Consider the following 17,485-nt stretch of genomic DNA (forward strand, 5'->3'; position numbering starts at 1 on the left):
TCTGGTTTGATGGTGTCATCCTTCAATGACTGGAAGAGGCCACGGGATAAGGGGGACAAAAGACATTATCTTCTCTATCCTTTACTTAGCCAAGACTGTTGGACTATGTGGAGTCTGGCCTCTAATTAATAATATGGGGCAATCTTTACCCTATTCAGATTTCTATTTTTACAAATCAACATTTCTGTTTGGGTGAAATCCATCATACCCAAGTCCAGGGGCCTATCACCCTTCTTCTGTCATCGGCCCCCCGCCCCAGGATTGTATTATGATCCAAATACTTCCAGTGATAGGGTCAATGGCCAGGAGACTTGACATTTAGTGGAAATGGAATCTGACCTTTACTAATGTTTCATTGTGAATAATCTTGGTTTCATTGTGAATAATGCTCAAAATGGGGCTGATGTATTGACTAGTGTTTGACTAGCCAAAAAAAAAAAAAAAAAGAAGAGGAAGAGGAAGAAGAAGAAACCATCATGAATCAAAACAGAGGTATATATACTTGGTGTCAAAACAGCCCAAAAAATGTACAAAAATGTACAACGCCTACTTGTTCTGCTGAGGTCCTGGGAGACTGCAAGCCTGCGTGTATTTTAATAGTCCACTGATTAAAATGGGTCTTTCAGAAAGGGTGAATTTAATGACAACGACAACAAATCACCCTGGTTTTGCAAAATGCCATCAAGTTGCCCCCTCAGAGTAAAGGAAATCACGGAAACTGCCGTGGAGACGTTTGGAAGCATGCTTCCCACTATCATTTACAAGGCAGGGTACGTCGGTCTCGCCAGCTGCCAGGACGGGTGGGAAACTGCTGAGCCAGCCGTTATGGCCAAACCAAGCGGCTCCCTGTAATTAGAGTTAGCTGGGGGAAAAAGTGGCACAGAGAGGATAGAAATATGTGGCCTCAGACTGGGGGGGCGGGGGGAGGACAAGACAGCTGATTAAGTTTCTCTCAAGAGATTCAGTGAAAGGATCTCCCTGGGAGTGGCCCCCACTAATAGCTGCGAGCCCCGTGGAGCGCCCGAAAGGTGGCTTGGAGAAACGGAGATGTGCCCTTACGAGTCGAACACACACGGAGATTTCTAGGACTTAGCACACAACTATTTCCATGATTTTTAATACTGGTTGCATGATGGTAGGATAGTTTAGATACATCTCAGGTCAAAGTATATGATTAAGATCGATTCCACTTATTTCTTTTTACTTTCATTTCACATGGCTACTAGAAATTTTTTTTTTTCTGGCAACTAGAAAATTTTCAGGCATACATGCTCTTTGCCTTCTCTCTCTATCGGACAGCAGGGATTGAGACCTTCGCTTCTTCACTTGGTAACTGTTTCTGGCGAAGGGAGGCTGGGCTGTGGAGGGTTAGCAATGGAAGAAACGTCTTGTGTCTCTGTGGGATGAGCGTCATGCCGGGGGTGAAGCATCGTGGCTGGTACTTGCTGACTGAAAACTTTAGCTTCAGGAGACGTGAGGAGGAGGCACAAGAGACTCTCAAGCTAATTAGGTCTGACCCGGGCCCGACTCAATCTGCCTCTGCCTCAGGTTGTTAATCTGGAAAATGGGAGGGCAGGACTAAATTCCTGCGGCATGAAGTGAAACCAGAGGAGGCCTCTACCTGCGATCGGTTCCCCATCACTCCAAACTCGAGGATGATTTCTGCTACAAATGATTAGAGTTGGGGCACCTGGGTGGCTCAGTCGGTTAAGCGTCTGCCTTTGGCTCACATCATGATCCCAAGGTCCTGGGATCGAGTCCTACACTGGGCCCCTTGCTCAGCACAGAGTCTGCTTTTCCCTCTACCTCTGCCCCTCTCCCCTGCTCATGTGCTCGTGCTCTCTCTCAAATAAGAAATAAAATCTTAAAAAAAAAAAAGAAGATTAGCGTTAATGTAATCAGCCCTTACACTGTGACTACTGAGGCCCAGGCTGAGGAGCACAGCTATTCATCTGTGTCAGCTCTGCTTCCGTTCCCCTCATGGGAACAAGTGCACAGTTTCTTCTGTGACTCGTTACTGTAGTTAAAGACACACAAAGAACAGGAGTGCGAGGTGTTTGGTAAAACATACAGACTTCGCCTCCCTGGTAAGGACTGAGAGAACAATTTTAATGTTTTCTTATAAAAGATTTTATTTATTTATCTGAGAAAGAGCGAGAGAGAGCGAGAAAAAGCAGAGTGAGGCAGGAAAGGGCAGAGGCAGAGGGAGAAGCAGACTCCCCACTGAGCAGGGAGCCTGAGGTGAGACTCGATCCCAGGACCCTAAGATCATGACCTAAGCCGAAGGCAGACGTTTAACCGACTGAGCCGCCCAGCCGCCCCTCAGAGAACAATTTCAAACAGAAAAATCATGCAGATGAGATTCAGAGGGAAATGTATTTCCTTTCATTCAAAGCCACAGATGAAAGTCTGCTACTGTGCTATTAACCTACTAAGTAAGAAATCCAAGGTTTTCTAAGAATACTTCAGTTATAGAATACTTCTATAAAACCCCACGTTCCCCCTCTTCAAAAACCAAAAGCCCCTCAAATCAAATTTCAAGACCATGAATTTCTGTTTGAAAGAATATGTTAAAAACAGGCACAGAATTCCACTTCTAAACAAAGCCTTGGCTGACCTGAGGGGCCTCAGCCGGCTGCAGCGCAGGTGCTGAAAACTAGCGATTCTGCTGTCGAGTGTCAGAATATATAAATCAGCTACCAGCACGAAAAACTTGGGATGGTTACAATATGAATGGAGATTTCGGAGAGTTCTGGGCCCAGCAGCACATGCATCTTTTAGGCGTGTGTGGCTTGCTTCTGCACCGGCACAGCAATACCCTCCCCAGCTTATGCCTTGTTTCACAGACCGACCCAGTCGGGGAGGCATTTGTCTAAGGCAAGAACTGCAGGTGTGAGACACGGACAGGGAAGGGGATCAGAGGGAACAGAGCAAAGTGGAAAATCCCTGGTTCTGAGCCCGATCGATCTGGCTTGATCTCGGCGCCACCAGAAGGGCTGGGTGACCCTGAGCAAGTCCCTTTCCTTGCTAGTCTGAGCTGTTGTGGGGAAAGAAGGGAAAGAAGCTCTACAGTTAAGGAGCCCAGGTGGTACGCTGGCAGGTAGTGAATAACTTTGTTAGAGTTATTCCTTCTTATCCTAGAGACTAGAAAGAAATGTGGTTAGCATAATCTATTATCACAGCAAAATCTAGCTGACCACCTGGGAAGTGTCTAATTCGTCACTGTAAAAAATATGAAGGCCTAGGTCATTCAATATCAAGAACCGAGGCAGAGAAAGCAAAGGGGAAAAAATATCAGACACCATCCCAACATAGTAATGGATCCAGGTGAGGATTATCCATTGATACTTGAGGACGCAAGGCAGGTGGATGACAGGATGTCCATAAAGGACCCATGAACCAGCCCACAGATGCCTTTACTGACTCAAAGTGTATCTGGACAAGGGTGAGGTCTGGTTAGCACACCCTGCTCAAGAGATCAAACTAGGCTCTGTGGATGGTGGGACGTGACATCAATGGCCTCCTGCCGTGATGTAGCATCAAGCACGCCATTATCACCTGTGGAGTATTCTTGCCGCAGAAGATGTTTAACCTGCATCGAATACCAAGCCTCGAGAGCTAACAATTTTCAGCAAGAAAGAAGGAGCAAGCTGAACGACACTATGCAGAAACAGGCACGGCCCAGAGTGCAGGATGCTCTGTACCACCTGCAGCCTGGCCAACCGGGAGCTGTCTGAATGTGGAATGCATGTTAGATGATGTCATGAAATTACTGTAAAGGTCTTAGGTATAATATCGTGGTTGTGCAGAGGAACCCATAGGAGATACACAATGAAATGTGTAGAGGTCAAGTCCCAAGACGTTTTTAACTTTCAAATGGTGTAGCAAAAATTTATGTAAGGTATGCCATATATGTTATATATAATACATATAGATATATATGTGTATGAATAATTGGAAAAAGGAATAAAGAAAGCAAATATGGCAAATTCAGAACAATCGGCGAATCTTATAGGTAAAGGGCACATAGGTGTTGGTTTTGCCATCCTCCCAAACTAGTGGCTTTGTTCAGAATAAAAAGTTGGGAAGGAAACTGGAAGAGAGAAAGAAAAAAAATGAGAGGGGGAAAAAAAATCACATAATATCACTCCCTCCTCTTTTCATAATCCTGATATATTTATATTCAGGTCAGCTTCACTGTGTGCCTTTTCATTCAGTATGGTGATATTTTTACCACTTTAATAAATTTCATGTGTGCTCATTCAAGCTGATGTAGCCACTGTTTTGGCTGCTTTGTTGGCAGACATCAAAACCAAACTTTAAATAAAGCTCCCATAGTAGGCCCTAGAAGTGTACCAGGTAGGTAGGAAGCCAGAGATACCGTATCAAAAAACTCCTGAAATTGACACCTAATTCCCTATCTGGATGGTTTTTAAGCCAATAAGATTGGATCAAAGGCTCTAGGTGGAGAGCATCCTCTTGGGCTTTGATCTTTTTCAAAGATGGCACTCTTCCTGGCTGGGCCGGGCATTAAAAGAAAAAAAAAAAAAAGACAGGTACAGGGTGCTGGTCAAGCAGGGCTACTGAGGTTTCAGAAAGGCTGCTTCCACATAGAGCATGCTGTGCCCGCGTTCTGGTGCAGAGTAGCAAAGGCTCAACCCAATCACTCAGAATTCAATTTTTAATGCAGTGAGAACTCCCAGTGAAGCAGGAATTAATTCTGTGATGCCTTTAACAGGGACAGGGCCATAAAGGGCCTGGATTCAGGGCAGCCCCAGTGGCAAAGCGGTTTAGTGCCGCCTGCAGCCCAGGGCATGACCCTGGAGACCCGGGATCGAGTCCCACCTACCGTCGGGCTCCCATCGGGCTCCCTGCATGGAGCCGGCTTCTGTGTGTGTGTGTGTGTCTCTATGAATAAATAAAAAAGGGGGGGCCTGGATTCAGAGAGCATAGATACACACCTGGCTCTACTGCCCATGTCGGCTGTACAGCTGCAGAGCAGGGCTTCTTAGTTGGGGTACAACTCTTCACCGGCAGGACTGTCTCAGAGACCGTAGGACATTTACCAACCCTACCCGACTCTCCACACCCCCACGTGCCAACACTGCCTCCCGACTTTGAGAAGAGGACAATGAACAGCCCCACACCTCCCAAGGGCCTCCTGCCTAAGACACAGGCTACATTCCTGGAGTCACTGATTTTATCAGGGGTTAATACCTGTTCCACCACCTAAGCGGCGATTTGGGAGGAGCAAAAATGCTGCAGCTCCTTCTACCCTTGCATCAGCTATACAAATGACATCGTAATACCCGTTTGCACGGGCAGCCTTTCCAGTTAGAGGCAGGGCTATAGACTTGGTCCAAATACCTGTAATCCCAGGTGGGATCTATTAGCCGGTGTTAGCTGTCCAGCCTCGTACTAGAGTATGCAACAGCCAACTCAGTCTGAAAACGCTTCCCCTCCGTAAATGGGAAATAAGCACTACTGCAGACAAAACCCAAGCTGCAGGGTAGATTTTTGCGTGAGGGCTGACGGCAGAGACACGGGAGCATACGAGATGGACGCCGGTCTCAAAGCAGCTTCAAAGAATCTGGCTTAGGATGGCACTCAGTCTAATCTGGAATGAGAAGGACACTCCTCTTGGTGAGCAAGGAGCAACTTCAAGGATCAAGAGAACAGGGTAGCAGAACACGGTGCTCTATCGGCCCACGCAGAGCGGAGCAAGGAGCAACATGCGCAGCCCTGACCTTCAAAACAGCAGATCTGTTCTTTGCATTCTTCAGCCCTGCTCAGGGAAGGGAATCTTAGAGGTTGGGCAGGGCGGCCTGTGAGTGTGCACAGCAGCCACCTGGAGCGTGACGTGAAGAACACACCTGCTACAAGGGTTCAGATTCCATCCACCTCGACTGGGCCCAGGGACCTGCACCCTTAAGCAATCTCTCTGGGTGATTCAGATGCAGGCCGCAGACAGCCCCTGGGAGAACAGGGGCCACCTCTCCAGAGACTTCTACAGTTAGCAGGCTTTGCCTTCAATCTCCCTCCTGGGGCCTTCTCGCTCTCATTTTACTGCCTTCGAGACTTAGAATTTAGGCAAAAGTGCTTCTGTGCCCTCAGGTGTGGTTGGTTCTTTTTGATTAAAAAAAAAAAAATCATTCTTACTCTACCTCTGTTCCTCCTCCCTGCCCACCTGCCACACACACTGCGTAGATGAAAAGCTGGTTTTATTGTGTTGATCTGATTTCTCCTTTTATCCTTCGCTTTCAAAGGAGGACGAGGAAACGCTGACTGGACAGAAAGTTCCAACCCTTCCGCTGAGGGAGCCCAAAGGCCTCAGGTACTAAGAGGGAAGTGAAGGAGGCCGCCAGAGGCGAGTCTTGAAGAGCTACGTGCGGGTGGATACCCACGCTCAAGGGCCTTCGCTGCGGTCAAAGGGCACTGAGGCGGCCCACGAGAGTTACCTGGGCATTGGAGAGGCAGCGCTGGCAGGGAAGGAGCTATACATGCGTGGCTTCTCTCCAGTTCCTTACATTAGGGTATTCAGCATTCTTGCTGTCTCATCCGACGCTGCTTACTACTCAGCTTTGGTGCACTCCTCCACCTTCTATTCATCTTAAAAACAGCAGGCTGATAATGTAAAGCCTCTAAATCTCTGGACTTGGCCATCTGAAATGAGATCTTTTACCCTTTTCTTCTCCAACTTTCCAGAACACATTTTCACAGCAGCCTCGCGAAGGGACAGATTATCAGAACCAGAAAAATGGAGGGTAGCGAAGTCGAAGGAATATTACACCAAAGGCTTTGGTAAGAGAATATTTATGTCCACGAGCACAAGCCACACCCTTTCTGGGAAGATATTACTAGCCCTGAAGCTGGGTTAGTGGATCCCAAAATATACCTCACAAAAAAGCACAGTTACCCTCCTAAAACAAGCCCTATAATTAAAGTCTTTTTCAAGTGGCTTGTGCTATATCACAACTTGACATATGTTGCTTTACTCTCCCTGCTTCAGCAACTGTAGCCATCTTGGGCTACAAAAGCTCTCAACAACTTACATTTAAACCAGACTGTGGTGTCACCAGGAAACTGATGCAGATAAACAGCCCCGTGGACCAAAATACCCAATCTCAGTCGTCGGTAATGAGATCTCTCTCCTCCCTAAGCACATTTTCATCACAGCAGAATCGCTGCCCTTGCCTCAAAAGGAAGGACTGGCCCCAGATTGAAATACCATTTCATCTCAGAGACCGCCTAAAGGCAGCCTCTTCTGAAGAAACTGGGGCTGAAATCAAAACAGGAGACCACCTCCTTTGTGTGAATGCGGGGATCGTGTTGTGTGAGTCTCACTTCTAGGTCAACAGTCATCAGCCTAAGCCTTCAGACGCCCATCTCTCTGCCTGAATCCACGAAGTCGGTTCTTGCTCGGAGTTACGGGTAGTGTAAGAGACGGTCCCTTACGAGGTCTGTGACCAAACTTCTTGATGTTTTCTAGTTCTATATTCACAGATATTTAAATGTCAAAGTATTTAAAATTTTAAACCTTCAAAGTAATAGCGCTTTGAACATTAATTTTTTTTTTATTACTTCCATCGGTCTCAGCATTTTCAACACCTCGGGCCTGATCACTGGGTGTGGCGGATGCTGTCCTGTGCACCGTAAGATAGTTATAGCAGCATCCGAGGCCTCCACCCACTAGGCCAGGAGCACACATTCTCCCACCACCCAGGTGTGACAACCAAAATACGTTGCCTCCTCCTTTGGGAGAAACAAAATTAACTCAGGTTGAGAACCACCACTCTCTTTATATTTATGTATTCATACATCTCCCCATGGCATGGCTAGGGGGTAAAAAAAAAAAAAAAAGAAAATCTAGATTTTTCAAGGCATTCACAAGTTTTTTTTAAAATTTCAAACTTCCTATGACTCATAATGAAGAGTCAGGATGTGATACGGTGCTACCTTGAAAGATTTATACACAGCACTACTGCTGTTTTAAACAAAGGGGGGCAAGACCTGGCCTCATTTGGGTCAAGACGCTTAAGAGGATGGATCTGTCATCACCCTATCTCTTGGATGGCTATCCTCCCTACCTTTCCCTCTCGCCCCATTCATAGACGACTACTGTGTGTGTGTGTGTTTTGTTTTTGTTTTAGAAATCTTTCAGATCCATTACCAGGCACTGGTACTGATTGCAAAGGAAGAGGATTAGGGTTGGAATCTATTGACATGGTCTACAGAAGCAACAGCCCCGGGTACTGCTCGAGGGCTGGATCACCTCAGGGGCAGAGTTTCTAATGCTGGAGAGCAGGCTGGGGGAGAGCGAGGGATGTAACATCAGGAGGGAAACATGGAACATGGTTAAATTCCGCCCAGAGGAGAAAAGACGAATAACGATGAGGGAGAGGGTCTTCAAATACCCAAAGGGCTGCTATGTGAGAGAGTGGGGAGACGTGTTTCTGTTTGCTTAGAAAGTGACTACAAGCATAGATGGCTCAAGAGATATTTATCAGAGGCCTTCTGCATGCCAGGCACCGCCCAGGCACTGAGACCAGAGGAAGGAAGAAGACCAAGTTCACGCCTCATGGAGCACCTACCCTTCAGTGGAAGGACTAGATTGCTTTCCTTCCCTCTCTCCTTCCCTCCTCCCTTCCCTCTTTCTCCTTAACAATTTGAGCTACATGTCTATGTATTTGTCTGCTTGGGGGTTTGTTTGTTTGTTCCATTTTAAAACTAAGGTTTAATTATGGAAAATTGACCCTTTCATTGTAGAGTTCTATGAATTTGCACGAAACATACACCCATATAAACACTGCCACAAATAATTTCATCACCCCCTAAACTTTCCCTGTGCCCCTTAATTATTTAATTGGAGCAAGCTGCTCTGCACAGTAGCAAGCTCCTCACCTCTGAGAGAATTTGCACTCCCCAAATTGGTCACGGGTTCTGTAGAAGAGACTTTGTTGGGGCTAGTGGGGCCAGACAATCCCTGAGGTTGTGTCCGTCTCGTTTAGGGGCCACCTGGGGACACCGATCTTAAACACCAGCCCACCTGCAGTGACACGGTTGATTCCCTCCAACCACAGATATAAGCCCTACCACAAAGTCAAATTCTTTTAGTCAAAGCTTAAAAATTTCAGTTCAGTAACTGGATCTCTGGGAAGGGTACATAATAAGCATAGATTTTTAAAAAAATCCAAAGAAAGGTTTGGAAATGAAAGCCTAAATATGGCAACTGAGCCCAAACCAGGGGTGCCAGCTACTCCTCGACTCTTTTTTCCCTTTTCATTATTTTGGTTCAAAGTAACGTTAACTTCAAAACCAGACAAAACTCTAACAAAGATGACTGCACTTAGCTGTAAAGGTGGCAGGGAAGGGCACTTAAATTAGCCACGCTTGTCTAAGAATGGGTGGACAGCAGTGGAGAAGATGACAAATGTCTTGGGGTTGCCGCAGAGTGGACTCTGGAGGGATGGACTGTGGTGACCAGCTGGGACATCCCTTGTGACAGCAAATGTGGTGTGACCAACCCACCCTTGGTGGCCCTCCTGCTGGGAGATATGTACACCTTTTGGTAGTTTGACTTCAGTGGTAAATGTCCAATTTCCAAATAAGACTGTCCTGTTATCAAGAATAACTGCTTTACTGAGCACCTACTTTGCCCCAGTACCACTTAGCTCATTTTATTCTCGTAACAACCATATGAGGTAGGTAACATTATAAGCCTCGTTTTACAGATGAGGAAACTGAGGCTCAGAGAGTGTATGTAACAATCAGTTAGTGGAGAACTAAATTTTAAGCCAGGTCACCTGACCCTGAAGACTTTTACTACTGCTAGCAAAGTATTCTGGGTGGTTACTGAACTTAATGTGCTTGGTCTCTTGGGCCACTGTCATCATGCTGGGACTGGCTCCCACACATGATGGGATTCTTGATTTCCTTCAATTTTCCATTCCCCAAACAGCGAACTGCCAATTTTTCATTTCAACAGAGAAGCCATAAGGATTTCTCTGCTGTGGAGAATTTTTATTGTTGTTTTTCTACTGGTCTGCACTTTATTACCCTTATATTCCATGGGTTACCTGGACCATAAGCTAAACTGTCAAGGGTATTCTTCACCCCGCATCCCGAAGCTTCCCTAAATCTAGACTTCTTACTAAATCTTAGAAAACTCCATATTTCTTAATAACATCAGCAATAACAGGAAAAAAAATGTCATACTGTCAACAAGTAGTGATTGAATGTCACATCTAATTATAAAGTCCCATTCTGTCCAAGTTGAGTGCAGATTTAAAAGATGCACAAAACAAAGCAATGGCTTCTCTTTGGGACACCATTTTACCACAAAAGGTATCAGAAGTAAAAGCAGCAACACTTACCAAAATTTCCCCCAAGTATCACAAACTTTATACACACCACATGTCTTCTAATACAGCTGCTGGACCAGTCCTGAAAGACAAACCACAACAAAAGGAAAAATGCATCTCTACACAGAATTAATTACTCTTCTGGAAAGCACACAGTTGTCCTTCTTTGGGGGCACTCATCAACGTACCAAACACTTACTGCTGGATGCATCTTGTTTTTCAAAGGAAGATGAAACCAATTTACAAATTAACTCGGCACCCATAATAACAAACGAATAAAAATCTGGACAATGAAATAAGCCAGAAACTATTGCTCACACACTATACCTGAATTTTAAGCCCTTTAAAATAATGGAAGACAAAACAATGCAAGAAGATCTAAAATTGAACTCATGGAAAGTCTCCCCCCAAGCCAATTCTCTTCCCTATTTCCTTCAATAACACACTCTCTTCGCAACTGCTGGCCATGAGACACTCACCGTTCATTTCTAGACTCTGTTTTCTTATCTGTAAAACAGGGATTATTGTACTGACCTCCCAGGGTGGTTATGGAGATTAAATGTGATAAATATAATGACATATAAATGTCACAGCAAGGCTTAAAACAGCACCTGACATGCAGTAAACACTTAGGGCATGCAAGGAGCTATTATCTGTCTCCTAATCACCCGGGCCTGGAAACAAACACGGCCTTCCTCACCTCCTGGGTAAAGCCAGGTCCCAGCCTGCCCTTCTAGTCCTGCGGGCGTGCTGGAACTCATCGCCTTCTCTCTATCTTATCATTACACCGCCTGGCATTGCTCCTGGCAGGAACCGGTTCCCTGGCCCCCGGTTTCTTTCCTTCCAATCCTACTCTCGTGGCTCTGCAAGGCATCCTTCCCAAACACAACTTAAGAGGCCTTGCAGAAACACCTTCCATGGCTTCCCATGACCTACAAATTTATCTGTGAAATTACATTAGCCTGGGACTCCAGCTCCCCTCTGCTCTATCTCTACATCTTTCCACCGGAAGCCGTAGCATCCAGTCACCTATCCTGGCCCGCGTCCGTGGGCCTGCCAGGTCCTCCCGAGAGTCTCTGTCTCATAACTGCTGGTAGGAGGCCAAGCCATCGTCTGGGCCATTTTTCTTTACCCTTTCTGTGCCGTAGGCTGTTTAGAGACACGTTTCTCAGAATAATGTTTCTAAATGCTTGAAATTAATACGTGAACAGGATTCCAAAGAAGTATGTTGATATATAGTTATCAAAATATATGACAAAACTATGTTTCTTTCCATATTTAAATAAGTTCCAGCAGAAGTCTAATAATTACTGTAATTTGAAGTACTGTTGGACATAAATGATATTTTAGGAAGTCTCTATAACCATAATGTAATATGAAAATACCTGTAATTGGTGACAAAGAACTAATGCAATGCTGCTTTTGTAATAGAAGGAAATGTTAGATTTTGGTTAAGGGTTAGTGAAAACAATTCCCCCCCATCTAAGTTCACAGAGCCCCAAATTCCGTTCCCGGACCCCAGGTCATGAGCTCCTGCTTTTAGGCCTGGCTCAACTTTCTTCTTCTTGAGCCTTTTCTACCTTGATTTTCCCAATGGCTATGATCTTACTCCTTTTTTTGTCCTTTCAAAAACTATGTTTTATTCGATACAGATACTTGAAATACACTTACTGTATCCTACCTTTTAGGCTATAAGGGAACGTACTCTTTTTTTCCCCCTCCCTTGGCTAATAATGCTTTGCTTCACTGCACATCCAGGTGGGAAAGCATGCGGCCGGCACTGTTTGAATCAATCAGCAAGTCCAAGGGCTTTCTCGCCTGCCCCATACAGGTCAGCTACTATGACTTTTATTTCATGTCTCTTTGGCAGGCTGTGAGGTCCTAAATATGTAGACAGCACACCTAAACACTCCATATTTAGAGTATCAATTGCTGAAGTTAGGTAACAAAACGTTCTCTTCTTTTACTTCTCTTTAGAGAGTGGATGCTCAGTCAGTGCTGCTGACAGATCTCCTGGGAAGGGACCAGCGGTTCCACTATCCGTCACACAAGCACAGTCCCTGCCTTCACAGAGTGTAGAGTAGCTGGGAATCTCTCAACCTGCAGGGCTTTTGCAAAGACGAGAAATCTCCGGTGATTTCCTAAGTATGCGCACCTTGGTGACCTATGCAGGCAAGGCCAGTTAAGAGTTGCTCCGGCTTCTCCCGTAGGTCTCACATATGTGAGCCGGGGGTTCCGGGAGATGGAGTGGTAAAATGTCATCTTCCTTCCCAAGTGATGCTTGTCCTTGCATATGAGGTCAGAGATGACACCACCACCAAAAAGAGACTGTCTCAGGAGGGCCTACTCAACACCTGGCTGTGTAGTTCACTCTGAGCCCCACTGGGTCTATGATAGATCTGCTTCAGGATAGACACCAGTCCTTTGGTCTTATCAGCTTTCTCCCTAAACAGCTGCAGCTCAGGATTCCTGTGTATCTTTGTTAAGAAAAATTTAAAAATAATAGATGCGACTCTTGATCTCAGGGTCATGGGTTTGAGCTCCACTCTGGTGAAGAGATCTCTTAAAAAAGTAAGTGAACTTAAAAAAAAAAAAACCAAAACAGTTTTTTCTTTTCAAATGATGAGAGTATAATTTTCTCCACTGAAAATCACTCATAAGGGCATTGTGATTATTTGCTTTTGCATGAATTCAACCACTGACAGTATTTTTCATGCTCAACATCATATCAAGGGACTCTTAGGACAGTGAGGGTATAGTCTCTCCCTGAGGACTAAGATGACATATTCATGCAGCTCAAAGGCTGGGCCTGGCACACTCTTTTTAAACTTAAGGACATTTACATCTATTTCATTTGAATTTGTACTTTTTGAGACACACTAGATATACGCTATTAAAAAAAAAAAGAACTGTGTGATAGTGAGTGTTTAATCTTTCGTTTCAAGAATTATGACATATGGGGTGCCTGGGTGGCTCAGTCGGTTAAGCATCTGCCTTCGGCTCAAGTCATGATCTCGGGGTCCTGAGATGGAGCCCCGCTCAGGCTCCGCACTCGCAAGGAGTCTGCTTCTCTCCCTCTCTCCCAACCCCCCACTCCTACTCTCTCTAATAAATAATCTTCAAAAAATGATGACATATACATCTTCATAAATAGTAAATAATTATAGGCATTCCCATATAACACGTTGCCCTGCATGTACTTTTTGCTTCTAATACATACCATAGACCCTAAGCAACTCCTGGTTTAAAGGTTAACATTCTCATTACCCCTGGAAACAGTCCCTGTCTGCATGGGTCATTCCTTCTCCCTTCTTCCTAACAGATCCCCTAGATTCCTCAGCCACAGTGTCTCGGGGCAGGTGACAGCACTCCCAGCTGGAGGGTGGGGACCTGAAGGACCTAAGGCCTTGTGGTGTGCCACCCAGCAACATCAGCATCACCAGGGAGCTTCTGAGACATGTCAGCTCTGAGGCCCTGGCCCAAATCTACTGAATCAGAATCTGTTTTACAAGATCCCCAGGTGATCTGCGCGTCCACAGGGTTTCAAATGCATTGATGTAAGGAGAACACATTCCTTTTGTCAGGGACTGGTTCAAGATTGGGCATGTGACCCAAATCAGGCTGTGAGGATGTGAAGAATGTTTTGCTGGGAGCTTCCCCTCATTTTGAGATAAACTGCCCCCTTCTGCATGTTGTGTGGGATACGATGCCTAGGACTTCTGTAGCTACGTCGCTCTAGTCTGATGATAAAGTGGGCCCAGAGAGGAAAGCAAAGACAAAATGTCCCAGGGAAGCAGAGTTGGCGTGACTGCATTAGGTCCAACTGTGAAGTCTGTGGAATCAATGGAGCTCCAGTAAATTTCTTATTTTTCAGGACTCCTTGAGTTGGGTTCTCAATTATCTGTAGCTGGAAAGCATCTTGATTAATCAGTGCCCAATAAAGCATTATAAAAGGAACAGAACACCGAGGCATTGGGCTCAGCTGCATGCTGAAGAGTCTGGACAAGATGGTGCATTGAGAGACCAGAGCAACAGTTTAGAGACTTGTTTTCTTTGGGGGAACTGATTCGGGAGTATTTCTGGTTCTAACAACCTTTGTTAGCTTTGCTCATTTCCAAAGGCTTTCCAAATCAGCCAGTTTAAATGATCAACCAGAGGAAGTGCTGAACGCTTTCCAAATTATTTTAACCAGAGCGGTCAACAGTTGTTTTCCCCAGAAGCCACATGGATGTCATTTCCTGTAAAGACAATGGGAGACTAATTGCTCAGCTCTCAGACTCCAGTAGTGAAGACAACCTGTGACATGTAATTACTGGCAGGGTAAATAAGGAAAAGCTTGAGGATCTCAGAATCTGCTCCTGGATCCACTCCAATAACTTGGGGAAAAGTAAAAAAGAGCCAGCTGGTCTAGGAAAAGATTGGAGAGGCCAGCAACTTGGGCCGTCACCTATAGCATTTTTACATACACTGGTATTTCTTAAAGACCGTTCTGAGGAAACCAAATAGACCTGCTCTTGCATAAAACCATATACGACCTTGGGGTAATTTTACTTCATATACAGGAGTGATGTACGTAGTCAAGGAGGGCTGGCTGTCTAAACGGACATTATCTCTTCTGCGTGCTACAGCTTCTTAGCCACAACCGGATATTTTGAGGGACAGGTTTGTTGTGTTGGCTTGATGAAGAATGCGCTATCACGGAGTGAAATCAGTTGGTTCTCCACAGAATGTTCCTTAGGTTCTATCACTGCAGGTCTCTTTTTCTCTCCAAATATTTTTGTTTTCTCTTCTCTGGTGCCTCCTATGCTTCCATAGCTCCAACCAGCATCCCTTGTCATGAGTTTCAAATCACATCCTTACATCTATCACCCATGTTCCCAGTCCCTCCTGCTGCCTCCTAGACACAAAGTACTTGGAAGGCAGGGACCTGGTTTTGGTCGCTGCCATATTATCAATGCTTAGCTTAGCACATGGTGGCTGGCACTGAGTGTTACATGTTTGTTGCCTGAGTAAGTGAAATCCGCCCCCCGCTCAGAGTCTTAGGATGGCTCTCAGAAGTTCCTGCCATCACCTCCTAACTGGCCTCTCTGACTTTGGTCTCTCCTTTTCCCCCTCTGTCAACAAGCTCTGGATCATAGCTCTGATCACATCAGCCCTAGAATGCCCCAGCTGGGAAGGACTTATCAGTCCAGCCCTGTATTTTCCAGGTGAGACTCTGATCCCAGTGAGACCGAGAGACTTGCCTAAATTCGTATAAATAGTGGGCAGCAGAGACAGGATTCTAAGTTAGGATGCTAACCCAGTGGGCTCCTGCTATCATGCCACTGATTAGTTTGAGATCTTCAATGGTCTTTCAGCCAAACCTAGTACAGGACTAAGTATGTAGGAGTCACTTAATATTTGTTAACTGACTGGATAAATGAATGGGTCTTTTTTGCATATACCACTGGGTTTCCATTCCTCTTAAAATGGAATACTCTTTAAAGAAAGACAATTCCCCAGTACATAATATGCAAAAGAGAGGAGCTGATCTGGACCTCTGCCCCTGCAGTGCTTCTGAGCCACCTCTTAGGACTTCAGGGTTTGGTGGCATTGCAAAACGAAACAAAACAAAACAAAACACCCAATGACTTCCATAAACTCAAACTCTTCAGCTTTGTACTCAGAGCTACTATTTTCCAATTTCCACTATTATTCCAAACCCACCTCAACCTTATCTTCCATTTCTTCTTCCTCCTTCATGCCCAGTCTTACCAAAGCACTTGCTGTTCCCTGCACTTGCTCCTCTCCTAGGCCTTCATATGCCTTGTTTCTTCCCCATTAGGTGCTCTTCCCTCCACCTGCAAGAATGGAGAACCAACCCATCCCTCTAGCCTGACTCTAATATAAATCCCTTCCTGAAGTTCTCGTCCAGTTTCCTCCACTGGAATTAATCTCATTCTATTTGTACCTCTACTATAGAACTTCCCAGGCCATCTGCTTCGAGGGAAAGAGCCAGCTCCTTGAGGGCAGGAACCTACTCTAAATCTATCTTTGAGCCACAGGCACTGTGCCTGGCCCAGGGCCTTGCACAGAAGAGGCACTTCCACTTATTTTGTTGCATTCAAAGGGCATTAACCTTTTTACTTCACCTCTGTAACCAAAGTATATAAATTCTGTATATAAAGTATATAAAATCTGGAGATTCCAAGTCTTCCTCTAGACAGTACAGGCTGATGATAAAGCCAGGACACACTCCTGGAGCCCACTTGCTAAGAAACAGCTGTGGGAGTCTTTGCTGAGTCTTATTTTCAAAATCAAGGAATGTGTGGGTGGGGAGAATGACATCCCCCCCCCCCCGGGGGCCATTGCTGTCCTGCATGGCGTGAGGTCCAAGCTGGGCAGCTTGTGCACAAAAGTAACAATAGATTTGAAATATAATCCTCTTTCCATGATACCATATTCTCTGCAAGTCTAAAGTCAATTGTCTGAAAAATTAAAGCGTTCCAAATGGTGGGATAATGCATTAAACAAGCCAGCACACAGAGCCCAATCACAAGAGGGGAGGATGGGAACAAGAAAACACAGGGTTGCCTAGAAAACCGAGCCTGCTTCATGACTGACTGTGGCCTTCGGTCCTCTTGGGGGAGGAGGACGGGTGCTCTGAGAAGGCACCGCTGACCCATCTGCTTCCCTCGCCTGCAAGGCCCTATTTCTTCTGGCCTCACTCCAACAAGCTGGGGAGGCTCAAGCGAGGCTTGGTTGTTGCCTGTTTTATTATTTGCTGGAGGGGGAGTAAACGGCAGAAGAAATGAGGAAGAAGAGAGATGGACAGAAAAAGAGATGAACAGAGAAGGCACTCGGCCAGCAGAAAGAAATTACTGACCACAGAATAAGAGAGTAGGAAGGAAGAACTACAAAACGCCAGCTCAGAGAATTGGAGGCACCACCAAACCAGCGAATGAGCTTATCCTCAGCTGCCCAACAGGCCAGCTCTGAAGTCAGACTAGGGAGGTATATATTTTGGGCTCACTGGCACAAATGGTTGGACTGAGTCACGCAAAGGGGATGGCTGGAGGGGTTGGGTGGGGCTTTAGGGCTCCCCCTCGCTCCCTGTCATCCCCATCCGTCCCAAGTAGGAGTAG

At 45.6% G+C, this 17,485-nt stretch overlaps 1 protein-coding gene across 3 annotated transcripts in view; it reads right to left on the reverse strand.

Annotated features, from left to right (window-relative positions):
• The window catches only part of FYN (FYN proto-oncogene, Src family tyrosine kinase), a 211,425-nt gene that overhangs the window by 107,012 nt on the left and 86,928 nt on the right, over positions 1 to 17,485 (reverse strand). For all 3 annotated transcript variants that reach the window (XM_072739156.1, XM_072739137.1, XM_072739147.1), the window contains one exon: positions 10,374 to 10,443. The gene's annotated coding sequence lies outside the window, so the exon portion shown is untranslated. The remainder of the gene's footprint in view (positions 1 to 10,373; positions 10,444 to 17,485) is intronic.

The sequence above is a fragment of the Vulpes vulpes genome, chromosome 1 (assembly GCF_048418805.1).
Source record: "Vulpes vulpes isolate BD-2025 chromosome 1, VulVul3, whole genome shotgun sequence".
Lineage (NCBI taxonomy): Eukaryota > Metazoa > Chordata > Mammalia > Carnivora > Canidae > Vulpes > Vulpes vulpes.